This window comes from Equus asinus, chromosome 16 (genome assembly GCF_041296235.1).
Source record: "Equus asinus isolate D_3611 breed Donkey chromosome 16, EquAss-T2T_v2, whole genome shotgun sequence".
In the NCBI taxonomy this organism is placed as follows: domain Eukaryota; kingdom Metazoa; phylum Chordata; class Mammalia; order Perissodactyla; family Equidae; genus Equus; species Equus asinus.
This window is the reverse complement of record NC_091805.1, coordinates 50,972,672-50,989,563: the sequence shown is the minus strand read 5'-3', so window position 1 is coordinate 50,989,563 and position 16,892 is coordinate 50,972,672. Positions and strand designations below refer to the sequence as shown.

Genomic DNA, 16,892 nt, shown 5'->3' with positions numbered 1-16,892 from the left:
CTATCTTATTACCACCGAAAGGCCCTACCTCCAAATACCATCACATTGGGGATTAAGGTTTTAACATAGGAATTTTGGTTGGGGGAAACAAACATTCAGTCCATAGCACTCTTCAAAGAAAAGTTTAATTTTCATCAAACTGGTACTTATTGAGCTGGGTCCTATGGTAATACTGTGCTCAGAATTGTGAATATACATAAAGGTCCAAGAGGACTGAGCTGTCTGACTTCCTTACTCACAAGTATATACACCTCCAAAGTGTCTGCTAACGGATGTTGTGTTTCTCCTGCATAAGACATGGTGGCAGTCCTCTGACACCTTGTTATCTTGTTGAGGAGATAAGGCATACATATATGTATAAATTCGAACAGTCTATCATTGCCCATGTAGTGGCACAGATAAGAACTATGGAGATTCAGACAAAGGAGCAACTACTATGGGACTGAAGACTAAAATCAGAGGATTTTTGGTGGATTATCTAGATTATAAATCTGAGAATATTAGTGGTAGCTTAGAAGATATATAAGTAGAAGGATGGAGGTGGGGAAACTGATGGGACTAGAAGGGCTGTTGCTTCCTGGAATAATTGCTACCAGTATCTTCATCATTTTTTTTCTTAATGACATAGTTTCAAAACTTTTCTACATCTTGGTTGCTCTCTTCTGTCTATACTCCAGTTTGTGTGAGGTTTTACTAAACCAGTATGTGGATTAATCTGGTTTCACAGTGACAGGTAAGTGATTTAAAAAATCATTCCTTTAGCACATGGTGGCTTGAATCCTTGAAGATAGAATGTCTAGAGTGAGGAGTGAAGGGGAAGACCAGGGGACAGGAGGAGAGGGAAGCTGGGAGCAGTCACCTGCCCCCACCCGCGGACCCCCAACCTTTTTGGTCTTGACTGTTGATTCTTGTGCTGCTTCCAGAACAAAGCAGCCAGATAAGTTTGTGAACACCATTTATAAGGAATCTCAGAATCCATGAATCTCTGAGGCAAGAAAAAGAATGAGTTGGGATAGGAGGAGTGATATAAAAACAGAGACGCTAAGAACAGGATCAGTTTTCATAGTGCATTTTCTTAGCTGAGAATTCAGGTATCCCAACCTCAAATCTCTTTTTTCCAGCATATCTTTGGCTTGACCCAGTTCATTTCAGGGATCCAGAGTAACCAAGCATCTGCTAGCCAAGTCTTTGGTTACCCCAAATTAGCTCATGTCCTTTACTGCTTGTTTCCTCTGATTATATAGTACATATCCAAACCCTCAATTATCCAGAATAAACCAGGGCTGCCTGTTCTGTGTGGAAAACATTTGACAGTAGTTATGATTCTCTTGCCTAGACCCTGGTAGCGCCTTAGCCATTTAACTGCCTGTCCCTTTAAAATTTTGAAATGCTGGTTCTTGTTGTGTAAGCCAGACACATCTCCTTGAGGAATTATTTTACTGGGCAACTTGCCCCCTTCTGAAACCTCAGTCATCCTGAAAAGTACCTCAGGAACTTCTTTGACTTAAGTTTTTCTGTCTTAGTCCTATTTGTATATAATGTTTGTGGTATTTGAGTCTCTGTCTCATATTGTTAAAACTCATGGCCTTGAATTTCTGGGTCACTCTTAAAAAATGGACAGACCTTGATTACTAATGAAAAGTTGACTCATTTCCTCCCAGGCAAAAGCTGACACTGACTATCAGAGTTGATAATTAGTCTCCACAGAAGCAACGTCTCTAATTATGGGACATCATCTATTCTTTCCCAAATTTTATAAGAATTAATGAGAGCGTCATGAGCTGGGGAAGTGAGTAAGACAAGCGTTTATGCTGTGTTGAGAGGATATATAAAAATGATATGTGGGAAAAGTCCTACATGAATTTAATTAAGTGGTTGATTCCCCGTGGGTTTCACTTTGGTGCGTCTCTTCCCAAAGCATTGTTTTACACACACAGGAGTCATTTTTAGCCTTGTGTAGTTTATCAGCAGGTCAGATTTCAAAAAGAGACTGCAGTGTCTACAACCACTCTGTGCTTGAAGAAAATGGGCTCCCATGTTGGCCAGTTGTTTTGGGGAAGATGGTAAGACCTTTCTTTCCCTTTTAAGTTCAGGATTCCTTTTTATTTTCTGTGTCTTGTTTAAATATATTGTTGTTTTCTCCTTTGCTTGTTCTTAGCTTCCTTATGCTTCCTGTGAGGGGTTAGCTGAAAGTGTGAGTTGTGCAACAGTTCATTTACACAAGCACGTATGGAACTGTCTGTGCACTTAGAAGGGTAATAGGTAGGCAGTGTGAGGGATATAAAAGGAGAGAGACAAGGCACACTTCTTTCCCCAGGCAGACCCTGCTTGGATAGTGTGACGGTCAGGATTTATACAACCACTGACCCCAGGCATTAAGATCAGCAAGCGTCATTACATCCTTGGACGATATTGCAGAGGGAATTCAAAAGCTGAAATTGTAGAGTCATCATACTTAGGAGGTTGAAAGGACTTTGGCGAGCACCTGTCCCACTCATCTTGTTTTATATGTGAGGAGCCTGAGATTTAATGTGGCCAAGTGACTTACCCTGTATTATATAACTGATTAGAATATAGACTGGGACTAAAAGTTGTTTCTTAGACCCCTTTAGACAATCTAAAGATTCAGCACTATTTCTTTTCATTCTCGGTACCAACCTTCAAGGAACCAATGTGGGTGAATACACACACACACACACACACACAAAAGCAGAATAAAAAAAACCAGGGCTTTTGTGAGGCAATTTGAAAGACCAAGTATTTTAACTCTAGCTATGCATTTTTATTTTGTAACATTCCATGAAACAAAATAGTCTGGAAATTCTTTTGAGTTCCTCATAAAGGAAATCTACTCTATATTAGTATCCAAGGGGCTTTGGAGTTGGATTCATACAATTTTAGAGCAAAAGGGAATATTAGGGATTATGTGGTCTAACATCTTGTTTTTATACGTAAGGAAGCTGAGGCTCAGAGAGGTAAAGTGGCTTTTTCAAGGTTAACGTCTAGGGGAAGAGCCAGGGCTGGCTGGTCCAGAGGACAGGTCTCTGGGGAGCCACTCTATCAAAAAGATCTGAGAACATGCTGAAGTCTTGGGTGAGAGATTTTTGTAAAACAAAAATATACTAATTATATTTTTATTTTTATTCAGATGAAAAACATACTCATAACTCTTAAGATTAAAAAAATTATATATATGATGTTTTTAGGACAATCTTGAACATATATATAAACATATATGTGTATAAGTTTTGAAATCTTAATATATATTTGTTCAAGTATGCCTTAAAAACATCTCACCTAACACTAGGCATGGGTTTTTTAAGCAGAATGATGCAGGAGAATGTAGCCATGTCAGGTGTGGCTTGGACCTGACTCAGATCAGTAAGTGAAGTGCCTCCCCAGAGTTACTGTGAAAACTTGAGTCTTGATTTATATCATGGTTTCTGCTATAATATTTCTTTTTGTTTAGAGTGGGGAGATTTTATTTGGAACATCAGCTTGGGTGCTAAGTACAGATGCAGCCTGGGCCATTCAGGTTTCACAGGGTCTTTGTGCTTATTACCTCCATCTTTTTGGTTTTGGGGTAAATGTAATGTATTTGCAGAATGCATTTGTCTTCACTTGGAGTAAACTTCCAGGATACCTGTTTGATACTCAGTTTCTCTGGTTTAGAAGGCCACAAATCATTGTAACAGCTACGATTTTTTTTGGCCCCTTGGGCCATGGTCCTATCTTTTAGGGAAGTAGTGGTTTTTGTCTTGAGTCACCACATTAGGGTTAGACACCATAATGTTTTTCCGTAATGTCCATTATTTTATTATCTTTGGTTCTAATTATGCAAAGGTATGGCGACTGACGATGATCCTTTGACCATTTGATTGCCTTTCTGAAATTAAACATAGTTCATTACAAGTGCTCCTAAACTGACCTGATTTCTAAATAAACAAAAAAAGTTACCTAAACTGTAAGCACGTGTTTTGGGATTGTTTTTGCTTACATATACTTTAATGCCATCATGGCCTCAGAGCAGGGATCAGCAATATTTTGTTCAAGTGCCAGGCAGTAAATGTTTTAGGCTTGCTGGCCAAGAGGCAAATTGAGGATGTTATGTACGTACTTATATACCTACTTAAAACATAGCCATGTAAAAACCAGTTTTAGCTCCTGGGCTGGAGGTATAAGAACAGGTGGCCTGTGGATTTCATCTGAGGGCAGTATTGGCTGACCTTTACCTTAGAGCATAACAGCCACTTAAAATGCTTCACATCCTCCCAGGGTGTGGGGTATAGACTGGTAGAACCATTCTTTGTGGCTAGTTTTTGTTTTTTTTAATATACAGAAGAAATTCTTGAAGCAGATGTTGCTGCACTTAGAACAAAGAATCATATCTGAGTCCTCCTTTATCTATTTTTGGTTGATGCCACTTTTCTAGTTGAGGTGATCTGTAGCGGAGGTCTGCACTAAAGCTGAGATCCTGTTAAGTTAATGAGTGGTAGCAAGAAAATAAATGAGAACATTATATTTTTTTCTTTAACGATAAACTATTCCCTTGTTGCCATAAAAGTAATCAATGTTGTGAGATGTCATTGACTTCATGAAAGTTATCCTTTGTGTGGAAAAGATTTTTGGGTGATTACTGTGATGGTGATGATTTTAATAATTATGTTTGTTCTCAAAAGCATATAATCCAGAGGAAAACAGATAAACAGACCAAATCCAGTCCCAGCAGTGTAGCTGGTGATAGAGCATGCTTCTGAGGATTGGCTCCAGGAGGCTAAGACTTTCACACGCACTACTAGCATCATCCACATGATGAGGGTTTCTGAGTTTTGTTGTTGTTTTTGTCGATGTAAGAATGCAAGAATACGTGAAATAATGATAGCATTGTACTTTTAAAAGAAATAATCTGTCTGGTGTCTGGATGTAGGTCAGGTAAACTTTCTCATGAGACTACTGTTTGGCTCTGTAGGATTTTTCACTTTGTCCCTGTGGAGGCGCAGACTTGGAGTTCATAACAGCACATCAGGCATAGGTGAAGGAATTTCCAAAGCTGAGGCACACTTGATTTTCAAGACCTGTGAGTTTGGATATATACTAATACAGGCAACATTTGTAGGAAATATTTCTATTCAATTCAACCAACATTTATGAGTATTATGAGTGCTAGATACTAGGCTAAGAATTACTTTACTTGTATAAGTTATCTTAGTGTTTCTCAATCTTTTTATCATTACCCCTTACCCAAAAAGAACCTTTTAAGGCTTTTTTTCCTAGTCCCCCCACCCCCAATTTTAATATCATATACTGTATATCTGTTTATCTGTTGTGGCCCTTTGGAAGGCCTCAAATGATTCTAATATCTAAGATTTTTTTTTGACCCCCAAGAACCAATTTTTTTACCCCTTGGGCCACGGTCCTGTCTTTTAAGGGAAGTAGTAGTTTTTGTCTTGACGTACAGTTAAACACTGTTATTTCTTTTTCTATGATGTCCACTATTTTTATTATCTGTGGTTCTAATTGAGGCCATTTAAATGGGATTTTTCTTGTGTTTCAGGGCATACTGAAATTGTATTTCCCAATTTTTCACTGAACAGTTTCACATATCTACATTTGTGATTCCTTCTTTTTTTGGATAATGATTTTTTCCAAATCTACAAAGAAATATTTTTTATCCTCTTAAAGTTTGAAGGAATGCAGATTCTTCTCCCACTAACTCTCACAGTCAGCTTTCGTTTGATATGATTTGGGTCAATTATTTTTGAATTAGGAATTTTTTCAGACCAAACTTTAAGCTTTTGGAACTGTTTTGCTTTCAGACAGTTTTTGGACTTCAGAACTTTGAAGGGGGTCATCCACTCATGCTGGAGAACAGAAAGCAGGCGTCCCCACTCACTTTCTTTCCTAAAATCTTGTTTAATTTTCATTGCTTGGTCTCTGAAGAACTGAGCAGTTCATGCTACTGAGGCTGCTTTGTAGGATGTTCTGTCACTAAGGACTCCACGCTCTGGTGGTTCATGTAGTCAATGTTTTATCAAAGATTAATAAAAGTGCAACAGAGAATGAAGACTCCGTGTGTGTGTGTGTATTGGTTAACTTCATATTTTGGGGGAAAATGTGATTAAAAAACATCTACCCCATGTAGGGTTGGCTGGCCCACTTTGAATGATATAGGGGTGAGTGAGAGTTAAGAAGTCCTGTATATATCAGGAATCTTAATTGGCTTTGATAAGCTTTTGGGTAAATAGTCCAACCTAGTGGTTCCCAACTTCAAGTATAATTAAAGAGGGTTTTAAGATATAAAGATTCCATGACTCTTGCATTTTGCCCTTTGGCTTTTAAGAATATGAGCACTGAATAGTCTCTATATGCCAGTTACTGTGTTAGACACTGGGAGTATGGTGACGAACAATTCTTAGTCTGTTGGAGAAGACAAATAATAAGAATAAAGGATAATGAGTGATATGTCAGGGTTATGGGAACATTCAGTTGCGGGTATCAGGCCTATTTCTCAGAGGAAATAACATTTAAGCTGAGGCTTGAAGGAATTTTAGGGCTTAGCTATGAGAAGAGAGTGGGAAAGAGTGTTTCGGGCTGTGCAAAGGTCTGGAGGTGAGAAGTGGCACACTCTAGCATGTTCTGGGAGCTGCAAGAAGTTGAGCCCAGCAAGAGTGTCAAGCATAAAGGAGAGATGATCTGGAGGTGAAGCCGTTTCTCAGTCTATTTTGGAATGCAATGCAAAATGTCAAAATCTACCAAGAATTCTGTAAACCATTTTATAATACCTTTATATATTAATAATCATAACATAATCTATAGACATTTAAATATGGGGAGGACATTATTTAGTGGTCTATAGAATGCTTTCTAAACATTTGCAGAGCCCATGCAATAACTGTACAGCCCATAGCTTGGGAACAACTGGCTTAACTCATTCATTTTTGCCTATTACTGTGAAGGGTGCTTTTTGTACACTCATATGTTTAGAGTGTGTTTGCCATCTTTTAATCACAAGCAGACATTTTCTCAGGGTCCAGTGCAGTGAAATATGGTAAGATACTGAATGTATGCTAGAAGACGGAAGAAAGACCACCTTCTGTTTTAGCAGCAACATAAGCCTTTCAGCACTGTTTGTGTGCCCTTGCTCAATCTTTCAAGTGATGATTGAAGAGACTAGGCGCTCATTTCAGTTTTTGAGTTCTGATAAATGAGGCCAGACTGTAAACTGGAAGATAAGGGTGTTTGCAAATTCTTGTGTAAATACAGCATGGTTTCCCATTGCAATGGTTACTGATTTCATAGTCTCTGATGAAGATGAACAATGCTGTGAATTAACAGTTTTAAAGCTTGTACCATTGCAACTTCCTTTTGGTTTGGATTTATTAAAATCAGCATGCATTTATTGTTTTATTCGGATGAGGGGGTTGAAAAACCTGAACACATGGAAACCAAGTGAGGTGGAGTTTCAGAAGATAATTCCCACCCTCACAATTCCCTGTGAAATTCTTTTCCTGTGGGAAACTTTTAATTTGGAAGCATTCAGCCTAATGTGGGAACCCAGATTAACATTTTCTGAAATACTTCTACAAGAAAAGCAGAAATGTTCTGTTCAGGAAGCTAAATTTACATAGTAGGAAAATGGGCTGTCCTGCACTTTTTGGTAGTCTTTATTAGTTGTGGTAAAAAGTTGTGTGTGGTGTGTGTGTGTGTGTATGTGTGTGTGTGTGTATGTGTATGTTTGACGAGAGAGAGAGAGAGAGAGAGAGAGAGAGAGAGAGAGAGAGACAGACAGATTGTATATTTGTCTTTGTTTCCTTTACATCAAACCAACAAAGCCCTAGAAAGTGTGTTTTACCACAAACAGCCCAGTACTGGGCCCTAACTGTACACGAATACTTTTTTTAGTTCTTTTTGTTTTTCCTTCTTGCTGAGTAAGCTATAGTGTTTCCTTTTTTCTTTCTTTCTTTCTTTTTTGGGGGAAGGGAGGGGAACGTGGGAGTGGGAATAGCCAAGAAGAAGTCAACATGACAGAGCTGCTTCCTTTTTCTTCCCCTCTGTATCAGGAAGTTAACTAGAAGTCTTCATTGCAGCTGCTTTTTCTTTTTCTTTTTTTTACAAAGTCAGTAGTTGGTATAACCCAGTTAGTTACCTTTACACAGAGTTACAGAATTAAAAAGTTGACAGTCTGATGAGATATCAAACTGGAAGTGCTGGGAGGAGGGGGTGATGAAGTTAGATTAGTTGTTTGGGCCTCTTGAATGCCAACCTGAGAGAACAGAGTTGATTCTGTAGGCTCTGGGGCATCTAGATGTTTGTAGCCAGAGCCTTGGGAATTAAATGTTATATAGGAACTTTCACTGGTTACAGTTAGCCTTGGCTGTTAGCAATTATTTTTATCTACTTTAACAGGGTTGCGGGGGAGGGGGCAGGAAACTAAGCTGGCATTATGGTCACAGGAAAGAACAGACTGATTTGGGGCCTTTTCAGACTGCAGACCTTTGTTACTGACCAATGGTTAATTTGGTTTCTGGGTTTTGTTATTTTTTCCCCTGCCCTTACCTCATTTACCTTAACGACAGCTCCTTCTCTCTAGAGCTCAGCTAGGGCAGGCGGCCACTGCGGACTGTGGGGCTGAGAGGCCCAGAGCAAGAAGAAAGTGGGTTGAAAGCAGAGTGCTGTTTAAAGAATTTTCTGCTGGAAACCAGCCCAGAGGGAGTAAAGAGGAGCTGTAATGAGGAGCAGCTGCAGGGCCGATGCAACCCACATGAGACATTTTTTTCCCCTCTGTTCCACATTCTGTATAGATTTTGAAAAATCACGATTTTGAAATAGCTGTTTTGTAAAGCACGCCTCTCTTTTTCTTCTTCTTGTATGTGGTTGGGTTTTGCTTTGTTGTTTTATTTTTTTAAAGACTAAATCCTTGCTAAAAAACACTAAAGGCAGAGCTGCAGCAAAGCCCTGGATGCAATTTGGGTTCACCCTGCTGATACAGAACATTCGGTGGAGAAAACAAGGAGCGAGAACGCTGGCTCTTATTTGGAAAAGGGGCTTATTTCCTGCTCAGATTTCAGTCATCTTGGAGCTGACACAAGCTGCTACAGTGTTTTCAGCTTTTCTCTAGACGAGTGGCTATTCACTTAGGAAACTTGAAAGAACAAATTTTTCTGTCCTGTATTACTAGGGAGACTGATCCTGAACTGTAGCCATTGCCAGATAGCTTGGAATTGCTGTTCGAATCCCAGCTTCGTTGAAATCTGTAAAGTGGCTACATGTAAACGAATCCAGCCTGCTGGTGACATCTGAGAGTTGGGGTCTGGTTTTCATCTGTTTTATTGAGGGGGTAACTGTATGGGCATCCTTTCAAATGGAATGTTTTCTAGTTCCATTAGGAGGAATCCCGTCTTTTTTCTCTCTTTTCCTCTGTCCTTCCCTCCCCTTCACCCTACTCCCATGTGTGTTTGAACAATGACAATGAAAGAGTAGGCCTCTTCATGTCAGAAACGGCAGACTTTTTCAGAAAAAAAAGCATGAATATATCTGTATGGACCTGATAAGTATTCACATTAGTTTACTAATTATTTTATAGGGGAAAGGCTCCTCAAAACTTTCCCTGTATTAACTGCCTCCTCTGTGAACTATTCTTTGAGAGTTCCAAAACTTGAGAAGGGGGATAGGAGAAAGTCACTGAGAGAACTACAAAAATATTGATAAGTTCCCTCCAGGAGGGAGGCATTCGTATAGTTTTGGGAACAAAAGGCAGCTTTCATACCCCAAAAAGATTTACTTGGTTATTTTTTAGAAAATTTCTTACATACACCTTTAGTTCAAGATGTAAGCTATTTTCCGAAAGTTATACTGGGGTCGCTTAATAGAACTATAGATTTGTGAGGGAACTTGGATGATCAGTCATGTTTCCAGCCCCTAACCAAACTCAACTTGAGTCATCTCCGGGAGAGAGCTGTTTAAACTCTTGTTTTCAGGCAGAGAGTCTTAATTCCCGCTCATACTTACAGGATATATAGTGTTCTTGTATTACAGTTGAACAGGGATTTGCAAAGTTGAAAGGTCTCCTGCCTTAGGAAACAGAGGCCCTTTATTTCTGGCTGTCTCCCTTACCCATTTCTCCCTTTTCTTCCCATGTCCATAATTCTGCTTAGCCTCCTGGGGTGTGAGGGATAATCTTGTACCTCAGGATGATTCTTAGGGTTGATTTGGCCTGTGTTTTACCAGGCAGAGCATAGTGTGGGGTTGGAAGGGGATTTTGTAGCAGATTGGGGTTGAGAGACTGACTTTGTTCATCCTATGACGTTTAACTTGCTTTGGAACCAGTTGCTTAATGGTAAGTAGATGCTTATGATATTCAAGGAACCTGCACCAGGGTCTCAAGACATGCCACCCCCCCCCCATTAGAGGGGAGTTTGAAAAGGCACAGGAACTACATAACAATGGCTTAAATGAAGAAGAGACATACTGGCAGAAATAGCATGATGTGTAATGCGGCACTGCATCTACCGTTGGAGAGCTCGGAGGTGGGTGAGATGGTTTGGAGGAGCCTTAATGGAGAACATAGCTTTTGAGCAGATCTTTTTTGAAACAAGGATGGAAGAGAGGAACATTAATTAGAGACATATCAGATGGGAGAGAATGATATCTCTCACAGGAAATTAGATTTTTACATAGGGAACAGTAGCTAAGGTGTGGAAATCTCTAGTGTTTGAGTTATAAGTTACTAGAGAGTAAGATGGTAGGAGTGGGGCAGACAAGCTGGTTGTAGATTCTGAGGAGCTGGGCACTAGTGCTGGTTTCTGAGCAGAGAAGTGATGTCATCAAAACTGTGCGTGAGAAGGGTTATTCTTTAAGTAGTGTAGTTAGTTTCAGCAAGGAATTTCCAGGCTGTCCTTACGTAGAGATGTGGATAGGATGCCGCTGCAGTTAGGATGATAGAGCTGACTGAGTAGGTGCTGGTCTCGGGGCGAGACCTAGTAGAATACTTTCAGTTAAGTGCCATTTTATGTTTTGATAAAAGATCTGTGTGAAGATAGAGATACGGTTGTAGCTGACACAAAACTGGGGGAAATTGCTAGATTCACAGACAACAAACTTGGGCAAGTCAGTTAGCTTTGGCATCCTTATCAGTGCAATAGGGCTTCAGACCGGTTGACTTCTGAGGCATAGTGCAGTGCTGACATTCTACGATTCTAAGAATAGAGTATAAAAGTTATCCCAATCAAGGAAACTTGGGATAAGGATTCAGCATCATGAATTAAAAAGGAATAAATAACAGGTCCCATTACTGGATTCAAAAAACATGTACACGTATACAGTGAGAGAAATGTGTCATAAAAGTAGTTCACGTGGAAAAAAAAAGGTCTGGGCTTTTTAACTGACTCTGTGTTCAGTAGCATATATAGTATTTTGTGGCATGAGGCTACCAAAGTAGAAACATAGTATCCAGATCACAGGAGGTGATGATCCAGCTTTATGCTGTGCTGGTAAGAACACGTGTGGTTTTTTTACCCCCATTTTGAGCCCTGCACTTTAAAGAGGTTTTTGATGAACTAGAATCATCTAGTGGGGGGAGACAGGATAGCTCAGCGTTGATGTATAGTCATGCGCTGCATAACGACATTTTGATCCACGACAGGCCGGATATATGACACTGGTCCCATAAGATTAGTACCATATAGCCTGGACATGTAGTAGGCTATACCATCTAGGTCTGTGTAAGTGCACTCTATGATGTTCGCACATCGACGAAATCGCCTAATGATGCATTTCTCTGAACCTAGCCCCATGGTTTAAGGGACACATGACTGTACATGGGCTCTGGAGTCAAACCTGGTTTTGAATCTTGCCGCTGCTGTCTACTACCTGTGAAATCTTAATCTTTCTAGCTTCAAGGTCCTCAAATACAAAATGGAGGTCATAATATAATATATTGTTATAGGGAGTAATAAAAGAGATAATAGTTGTTAAATGCTTAGCAAATACATAATCCATAGTAAGTGTTTCAAAAATGTTGTCACTATAATTATTATTACTATTGTTATCTTAAGCATAGAAGAGTCATTAAAATGGTGAGGAAGTCTGGAAATAATTTTACACTGAGGAATAGTCCAAAGCACTGAATCCTGGAGAAAAGAAAACAAAGGGTCAACATAACTGTCTTCAAATTCTTGAAGGACTATGTGTTCTAGAAGACAGGGTTAGCCAGTAGGTAGAAATTATAAGAAGGCAGATTTTTAAAAAATAAGATGTAATTCACGTAGTTCACCCTTTTAAAGTGTACAATTCAGTGGTTTTTAGTATATTCACAGAATTGTATAACATCACCATTATTTAATTTCAAAGCATTTTCATTACACCCTAAAGAAACGCTCTACTCCTTAATAGTCACTCTCCATTTCCCCCTCTCCCCAGCCCCTGGCAGCACTAATTTGTTTTCTATCTCTATGGATATGCCTCTTCTGGATATTTTATATAAATGAGATTATACAATATATGGCCTTTTGTGCCTAACTTCTTTCATGTAGCATGATGTTTTCAAGGTTCATTCAGGTTATAGCATGTAACAGAACTTCATTCCTTTTTGTGGCCAAATTATTTTTCATTGTATGTATGGATATACCTCATTTTATTGATCCCTTCATCAGCTTATGGACATTTGGATTGTTTCCACCTTTTGGCTGTTATGAATAGTACTGCTACAAACATTCTTTACAAGTTTCTGTGTGGATTTATGTTTTTAGCTATCTTGGGTATATACCTAGGAGGGGTGGCAGAATTTTAAGACTTCAGAAAGAAAGAGTTTTCTGACAAAGGGATCCACCCATACTGAAGACTGTTCTATTGTTGAAGTAGTGAGCCAGTAATTTTATTTTACGTAACAAATGCATGGTGTGTACTATATGCTGGATACTATTCTAAATGCTTTACAATTATTTAAAAATGCTATGAGATAGGCACTATTATTAAATCCATCTTACAATAGGGAAGTTTACCAACTTGCCCAAGGCCACTCATCAAGTGAATGGTAGAGCAAGGATTGAAATCCAGGTACTCTGGATCTAGAGTCTATCCTTTTAATAGCAGGAACAATAATAACTTCAGGAATTTATTAAATTCTTACTATTTCTAGGCACCTTGCTTAACTGCTGGTATTCAGGTAGAGGCTTATGATCATCTTTGAGGGTTGTTTTAGAAAGAATTATCTCATTGGATAGAATTACCTTAGGGTGTCTTGAATTCAGAGGATGGATCGAAGTCAGGAGAAAGCCAGCAACAAGATGCCTGGCCTGAGGCTTTTAAGATGATCAGAATTTGTATCAAAAAGGAGACTGTGAATATGAATGATAAGTATTATAGGAATTTAGTTAACAAGACTTGTCAGAACATGGCAATAAATTATATATAACTGAAAAGGATTAACCAAAGCGACTTTTGAGATTGTGAATGGAAGCCTTAGAAAAATGGAGGAACTGAAGTTTCATGGGCAAATGATCCCACTTTTTAAATGTTTAGTTTCAGATATTGGCAGGATAATGTTATGGTAAGTAGATGACTTTTAGTAAACTGAGCATATGGAACTGGAGCTGTATTTTAAGAGTCAAATACATGAAGGTAGTTGCTTAAAACCAGGTGAACAACAACAATAACAAATGCTTATGAGAAAAAAGAGCAGTGCAGCCCGGACTTCAACTTTAAAGTGGTCATAATTGAGGGGGAAGAAGGGGAAGAGGAATCAGTCATCTACACCTAAGAATTTATGGAGTTTTGAGGTAGACAGAAGGAGTCATGGAAGCCAAATGTGAAAAGATTAAAATGATGGAAGGCACAGTCAGCAATACTTCCTATAGGAGAGAATTTCCTTATGAAATCTCAGATGAGACCGTTGAACTTGACAAGGGGAGGGTCATTGATCTTAGAACATAGTTTCTGGGCAATAATTAGAATGAATTTTTTGTTGCAAAGGGACAAGTAAGAAGTAGATGGAAAAGAAAGGGAAAATATCTATGAAATTAGGCTATAGTTATAGAAGTTTGATTGTGAAGGAAGGAGAATTGGGAAATGGGGCTTAGTGAAAAATGTAGGTTAAAAGGGACTTATACATGTTTTAAGGTAAAGAAAGAGGCTGATGTCTAGCCTGCTAGAACATCTAAAGTAAGAAGTTGAGTCTTTATTATTATACCAGCAGTAGGTCTAGTTTCACGTAAATATAAGATGTGGTTCTGTACAAGGACTTTAGGAGAGTGAGTCAGTTAAACTTCTTATCCAAGAATTATCTCACTTAGAATAAAACACTAAATCCTTCTTAACAGTGGACTAAAGGCCTTTCATGATCCGCCTTCTGGTTACAGCTCTCATCTGTTTTCAGCTGCCCTGTTTCTTAATCCCTTTGGTAGAACCATAAAGGTCTCCTTGCTACTCCTCAAACTGCTGGCACCAGTCCCTGTTTGGGGGCTTTTGCATTTGCTGTTCCCTCCACCTTGAACATGCTTCCCCTAGATGCCTGCATGGCTAGTCCCTCACTTCATTCAGGTCTTGACTCAACTGTGCCTCCTCACTGAGGCCTTCTCTGATTTTCCTATTTAAAATCAAAATACCTCACTTTACCCCCTGCTCTCCCCAATTCCATCCTTTCCTATCCTGCTTTCCTGTTTTAATTAATTTTTTACATAGCACTTAACTCCACCTAACAAATTATGTATTTTACTTACTGATTTTGTTTTTTATCTTCTCCTAGTAGAATTTAAACTCCACAAGTTCAAGAATTTCCTTAGCACTAGAACAATTCCTGGCACATAATAGGCACTTGCTAAATGTTTGTTGAATGAATGAATGAGTGTAATATTCTTTGTGGAAACTGATATGAAAACATTCTTCTTCATCACCAACATCATTATTAATAAGCATATTGGATGCTATTTATAGAATTAGGCTTCATATATTCTCTTACACAGGAGTTGGCAGATGTTTTCTGTACAGCACCAGATAGTAAATATTTTTTGTGGGCCATATAGTCTCATCTTAACTTCAACCCTGTTATTGTAATGCAAAAGTAGTCAGACAATCCATAAATGGACAGGTGTGGCTATGTTCCAATAAGGCTTTATTTGTGGACACTGAAATTTGAGTTTTACATAATTTTTAAGTGTTATGAAATATTATGCTTCTTTTGATTTGTTTCCCCAACTATTTAAAAATGTAAAAACCGTTCTCAGCTGATGGGCTATACAAAAACAGGCAGCAGAGGGGCCAGCCCAGTGGCACAGCGATTAAGTTTACACATTCCACTTCCGTGGCCTGGGGTTCGCCGGTTTGGATCCCAGGTGTGGACATGGCACTGCTTGGCAAGCCATGCTGTGGTGGGTGTCCCACATATAAAGTAGAGGAAGATGGGCACGGATGTTAGCTCAGGGCCAGTCTTCCTCGGCAAAAAGAGGATTGCAGCAGTTAGCTCAGAGCTGATCTTCCCCCCACCCCCCCCCCAAAAAAAAAAAAACCAGACAGCGGGCCAGAGTAGGCCTGTAAGCTGTAGTTTGCCAACCTCTGCTTTCCTGGTTTATTAACATATCTTAGTTGAAACTTATTTTTCCATACTTGGTAGATAGCAACAATGTAGATTAAACCCTAGTAACAGATAATTCAGGAATACTTTTGTTTGGCTCCGGAATTTTTCATATTGTTTCCTGTTTGTTTTCCTGAGCACCTTATGTTTTCATTACGTGTATACAATGCTGATACTTAAAGGAGTTTGCATTCTCTGAGCATGTGCCACATGATAGGGTTGGAGAGGTTGTGGTGGTGTAATAGTCTGGCAGCAAAGCTGAGCAAAGCCCACCCAAGTTTAAAAGTTTACTATTATTTACAAGGTGAATAATTCCCATATGGGAGAATCAAGAGTTGTCAGCCAGGCTTAATGCCCAGAGGACTATCACTGTACATGAGAATTGTGTTGCAGTTTTTAACATCATTCACAACATATTTCTTGAATAAGTTACAAATGCTTTTGATAATATAGCTCAAGGTTAATTTTAGCAGTGCTACATTGACAATTTTTGCTCCTCTACTTAAAAAAAATCAGAAAATAACCTATCCTATTATCAAATCAAGCTGTGATTTGAATAAAGCATCATATTTTCCTCAATAAGTACAAGGAAAGAAAAATGTTTTTCATTTGCAAAACTTTTTATGTATAATGTTTTTCACACACTTGTTTTTTTTCAATTCTTACAATAATCCCACGATGTAGGTAGCCTTATTAACTATTTAAAATATGAGAGAACTAATAGTCAGTGAGGTTAAGTAACTTGTCCAAGGTCACAGCATCGGGACTCCCAACAGGCCTTCTCACCATATGAGGTACAGACTCCTCCCTGGAAATTTCAGCCGGTCTTTGATTTCAGCGCTGTGCCTTCTCCTCCCTGCCTTTCAATCTCTAGCTTCACCTGCTCATGAAGATGCTCAAAGCTCTAGCTGCTCTTGACTGCCATGTTTACTGTATACAGCTCTGGGAAGGGGTGAGGAGGCAGTGGCCAATTACATCACTACTACTGTAGCTACTTAGCAGCTGATTCCCCCTCCAGCCATTTTAGCTACTGCCTAATTCTTCTGGGCACGTTACTCTTAGTTCCCTAACATTTGGTCTTCCTTCTTTTCTCAATAACTGTAACTTCTAAAGACCTCACCTTGCCACCCAATGGCTAATGAAATGTCTTGGGGATGTTTGGCAAAGACAGGAAGGAGTAAAACTGTGCTTCAAGTATGGGTGATTGGGAGAATCAGGACACAGTAATTGGGCATAGGAAGACATGATAGGAGCTGGCTTTGAGGGGAAAATTTCGAGTTTGGTTTAAATGTGTTACCTTTGAGGTAATGGTAGAACAGCCTTCTAG

General features: G+C 39.1%; 1 protein-coding gene across 1 annotated transcript in view; it reads left to right on the top strand.

Moving 5' to 3' along the window:
* NOTCH2 (notch receptor 2) overlaps positions 1 to 16,892 on the top strand; it is a 153,422-nt gene that overhangs the window by 46,555 nt on the left and 89,975 nt on the right. The window lies entirely within an intron of this gene.